The sequence below is a fragment of the Danio rerio genome, chromosome 7 (genome assembly GCF_049306965.1).
Source record: "Danio rerio strain Tuebingen ecotype United States chromosome 7, GRCz12tu, whole genome shotgun sequence".
NCBI lineage: Eukaryota > Metazoa > Chordata > Actinopteri > Cypriniformes > Danionidae > Danio > Danio rerio.
The window spans coordinates 38,352,926-38,357,919 of NC_133182.1; the positions used below are offsets into that span (position 1 = coordinate 38,352,926).

The 4,994-nt window shown below is 37.4% G+C and overlaps 1 long non-coding RNA gene across 1 annotated transcript; it reads right to left on the reverse strand.

The window, feature by feature from the left end:
* Nucleotides 1-377: 377 nt before the first annotated feature.
* Nucleotides 378-4,267, reverse strand: LOC141375408 (uncharacterized). Its single transcript, XR_012383417.1, has 5 exons — nt 4,087-4,267; nt 3,602-3,731; nt 3,244-3,318; nt 2,992-3,118; nt 378-2,907 (listed from the first exon to the last, which is right to left on the reverse strand). It is a non-coding gene; the product is annotated as an uncharacterized lncRNA (long non-coding RNA).
* Nucleotides 4,268-4,994: the final 727 nt, after the last annotated feature.

The window sequence follows — 4,994 nt, forward strand, 5'->3', positions numbered from 1 at the left end:
ACTACAGCATGTAAACAATGTGCTAAACACCTCACCAACAGAAGACTGAATGTAACACACGAACACGTGATAAATGAAAACATTTCCCGTTCACTCACACATGCAACGTGCATATTTCATCTCAGCGCCAACCGAAACCAAATAAACCATGCAAGAATTGACGAGACCGAAGTGGCAGAATCCTGACAAACTCACAGTGCATTAACTAATTGTAATAATGCATAAGTTAAAATTTAACTATGATTTAAAAAAGCTTCACAAGATTATTCATATTTGGTTAATTTTAGTAAATACATTAAATTTTAGTGTTACCAATGACTTTAATTTGACATTTAAATGTGACAGTTTTTTGTGTTTTTTTTTTTTTTTTTTTTTTTGGTTTGACTTAAACGATTTAGGTTAGCAATGTTTATTTCTTCTATTATTTATTTTTTATTTTTAAGTGACACTTTTTAATGTAATGCATGCTAGCTGAATCACTGTATGAATGCATATTGAATGTATATTCACAACCCACAAACACACACAAAAGAGAAACATTGTGACCTCAAGTGTTTGAGCACTGGAGTATGTTCTAGAGGACAGTGACTATAGCGTGGACGAGGCATGAGATGGATGCAGCACAGATCCCTGAGGGAGGTTTGCAAGGCTGTGCACAGTAGAGAGTGAGTTTACCCTGGATTTACAGCATTTGGCGATCAATCTGTGGCCTTCACAGCTGCCTTATCTGTTTCCAGCACTGAGAGACTGTTGGGGTTAGTTCAGGACAGCCACAAGCAGTCGTGCACCCATATGAAAGAACAGACTTTTATACATAAACACGTGCAGTTATCACATGCTCTAATGCACAGAGCAGAGTCTAAAAGTCTGGCATATCACTGTGGGTGAAAATGTGGGTTTTGCCTTGCTTTATTTTAATAAATTATTCCCATTTTGTATTTGTAAGACGTATGTACATTTCAAGATGTGTTTGCTCTCTGATTAATAAAAGCAACACGCAGACATTGTGTAAAACCTACTGATTATGTGATTCAGCATGATTTGAGATAATCGAAAGAGCGTTCTGTGTCCTTCACCGAATGTAATTGACCTTTTGTACAAATTCATGCATGGTCATTTCTATAAATAGGTATTTACATCATTATTTTACTGTCAGATTTTAAGTTTTGATCTTACATAATATGGTTTAATATATAAAAGTCAAAATGCTCCATTGCTAAAATGCTATAGTTAGCTTTTTGTACTCCATAGAACTTCAGACACCTTTTATGCACAGGCCTCTATCTAAAGGGGTTAATGGTGCAAACAGATGAGCAACAAATTTTACCTCCTCCCAACAGGGACAACCACCAACAATCAAGAATACATGATTATTTAGTGTTAAGGCTTTGCAATCAAAAAATGTGGTTATAATGAAAGTCAATGGGACAAAACAGCCACCAATATAACAAAAGGGTAGTCAATTTGAACAATACACAAGGGTTAAAAATGATTGAATGAATGAATGAATGAATGAATGAATGAATGAATGAATGAATGAATGAATGAACGGATGAATAAAAAAATCTTATAACACTTTGCTTAACATAAGATAATGCATTAGCTAACATAAATAGCAATGAGCAGTATACTTTACATCAATTATTCGTTGTTAACATTAGCAAAACTGTTCACAGTCTATTAACTAACTATAATAAATACAACAATTTTGTTAGTTTTAGGTGATGTTGCATTGAGGGGTATCATGGTGGCATAGTGGGTAGCTTGATCACCTCACAGCAAGAAGGGTCATGGTTTGAGCCCCGGCTAGGCTTCCCCGTGTTGGCGTGGGTTTCTTCTTGTTTCCCCCACAGCCCAAATACATGCTCTATAGGTGAATTGAATAAGCTAAATTGGCCAAAGTGTATGAGAGTTTATGGGTGTTTTCCAGTGTTGGGTTGCAGCTGGAAGAGCATCCGCTGTGTAAAACATATGCTGTATAAGTTGGCGGTTCATTTCACTGTGGTGACCCCTGATAAATGGGACTAAGCCAAAAAAGAAAATTAATAAATAAATGAGTTGCATTGTGGTTTATTTGGTTACATGGACAAAATTACCTAGTTATACACTTTTAGGGTGATTTAGAGGGCATTCATTGTGCCTCTGTAATTTGAAATGCTTAAATATTATATTTAACAAGGTCTTTTGATTTTTAAAGTTTGTCATGGTCACACTTAATTTTGATGGTCCGTTTGTTGAATTTAAGTTACATTGCTTCTACATGCCAACTAATTCTCATTAGATTATAAGTAGACTGTTAGATAGGGTTGGGGTTAGTTTATGTTGGCATGCATTTGAAAAGTTTCTTATAGTCAGTTAAATGTCTGTTTAGCAGCAGTATCAACAGATATTAAGTAGACAGTCTACTAATACTCAAATGGACCATCAAAATAAAGTGTTACCTTTGCCTCTGCCTGTGAGTGCTGGCTTTGTGAGTAGAGGTGAAACAGACACAAATAATAAGTATTTTAAAATGAAAAAAAAAAACATTATGTCTAAAGAGAGTGCCTGTACACCAAACTGTATATACAAGTGTGTGTGTGTGTGTGTGTGTGTGTGTGTGTGTGTGTGTGTGTGTGTGTGTGTGTGTGTGTGTGTGTGTGTGTGCATGTGAGCGAGCGTGTGTGACTTTGTTTTTCACCTCAGTAAGTGTTATACTGGCTTTTTGATTCACATTCTGGAAAACTGATTTTGTTGCTGTTAAATACCATGTAGTCATTTAGAAGACATTTGCTGTATATTACATTTATAGCAGGAACAATCCTAACTTAAGCAACCTGTGTGAATTGCTCAAGGGAATCAATGATGATTATTCAGGAGTTGTCCTTCAGTGCAGTTTCTGATGTTCAGCAGCTGTGTCATGTTCTTCTACCATAAATAAAAGACAGAATCACTTTACTAAACAACAAATTAATCGCCTCTCTTGCCTTTTTTCCTTTCATTGTCTTTCACCTGTCACAGTGATCTACTAGCTTGAGTTTCATCCTTTGCCTCATGCAGTTGTTACGATCCCCCGCACGCCGCCCTCTGACAGCTCATTCATCGGTTTTGAAACTTCTGTAGGGATTTAGGACGCAATCTAAAGGGAACATTAATGCCAGAAATTAATAACTTCCAGTGTGCTTGTTGAAAGGAAAATATAAAGAAATCAACCATTCACAAACTGATGTTCTGATTAATCCACAGAAGATACAGGGGTCTTACATGAACTTTGTTGCGACACAGTGAAGGTTATCACCTCATGTCCACTTACGTATGTGTCAGTTTGTAAGACTCTTCCTGTGTGCAGAGCAGAATGTGTGATTAATTTCTGCAAATATAATATGGGGGAACTTTGTTAAATGTTTATGTGGAAACTTCAGTGTAAATAAAAGTTGATGCAGAAAAATTATCCCTTGATTTAGAACTGAAAACCCAGCCAACACTCATTGAAATTCAGAATTACCACATACAAAGATTTGATGGATCTGATACTTCTGTTTGATTAAAAAAGCAGTCAAAGTTCAAACAGGACAGCATGTGCGACTGATATGACCAGACAGCCATAGCTCAGCAGCCTTACCTTCAGTCTTATATGTATAGTTCACACCTCAGATGATTTTCATTGGCTGGTGTAAATGTGTGTCATCTGGATTGTCTGATTCAGAGTAAAGTCTGTATGTTGTCATGAGAAGATAAACTCCAATGACCGCCTTTTAAAGCAAGGTGATAAGATGTTTAGTTCCATTCGCACTTTATTTGTATTGCTTTATCTACATTACGGTGATTGAAGACTTTTATGAGTCTTGATGGCTAATCTGCAGTCTGGTGTCACTCTTTCACACTATATTGCTTTACACATCACAAGGTTTCTGTGTCATTCAGATAGATGAGAGATCTTTGTGATATCTGGTAAATAATTTTTGCATCAACAGCTTTCAGCTTCTCTATAGGCTTTAAACAATGTATCCGCAGCTCAAATCAGATACAAATACAGAGCCTGTCCAGCTGCAGACTCGACACGCACATACCCACATAGAAACATTAAAATAAAAAGTTTGTGCTTACCTGATATCGCCGACCCTGCCTTCTCCTTCCCACAAAACGAACATTTTTACAGCTTCATTCACACTATGAGCGACTTGCAGCGGCAAAGCCACAAGCAACCCTTCATTTCAAAGGAGAGTGAGCGACTGGGTGGCAGGTCACCACCCAGAGCGACAGGCAGCTACAAAGTCACTGCTAGTGTGAATGAGGCATAAAGCAGGGATGTAAAACTCACACACTTGGTCAAGCTAATTGAGTCTTTCAGGCTTGTTTAATTCTGCGGTCACACTAAGTCAAGTTAAGTCAAGTCAAGTTGGCTTTTATTGTCATTTCAACAATATGCAATGCAGCACACAGTGAAACAAAACAATGTTCTTCCACAACCAAGGTGCTACATCAAACTACATAAATAGACAGCATAACACAGCATTACACACAGCTATAAAAATGTAGAAGAATGAAACAAAAATAAGAATAACTGGAGTTTGAACATAGGAAATTTTATCATACGGCGATGCGAAAAGAGGCGGAATTAAACAAGATGATTACACATTAAAAAATTGAGCGATTGCTCCATATTTTAAATTTCTGTACAGAGAGTTCATGTTTTGATTTTTAATTGGTCTCATGCAGTCATGTAATGTGATTTTGCAGGTCAGAGTTAACTACGCTTGAATTTTCCAACGCAGCAAACTGAAACTTGCCACATGAGCTTGTTTTTCCACTCTGATGCATTCACTATGTATGAATGGAAGTCTATGGGGAGAAAAGTGCAGTGTGATCACAGCTTAAATGTGTTGAAGCCAGGTTGGAACTAAACTCTGCTGGGCTGTGGCCCTTCAGGAAGCCCTGTCCCTCCAGTTTGACAACCCTTTACTAAAGCTTTACTAAACCCTTTACTTCCGGTCCTCGGGACGCCCCGCTCTGCA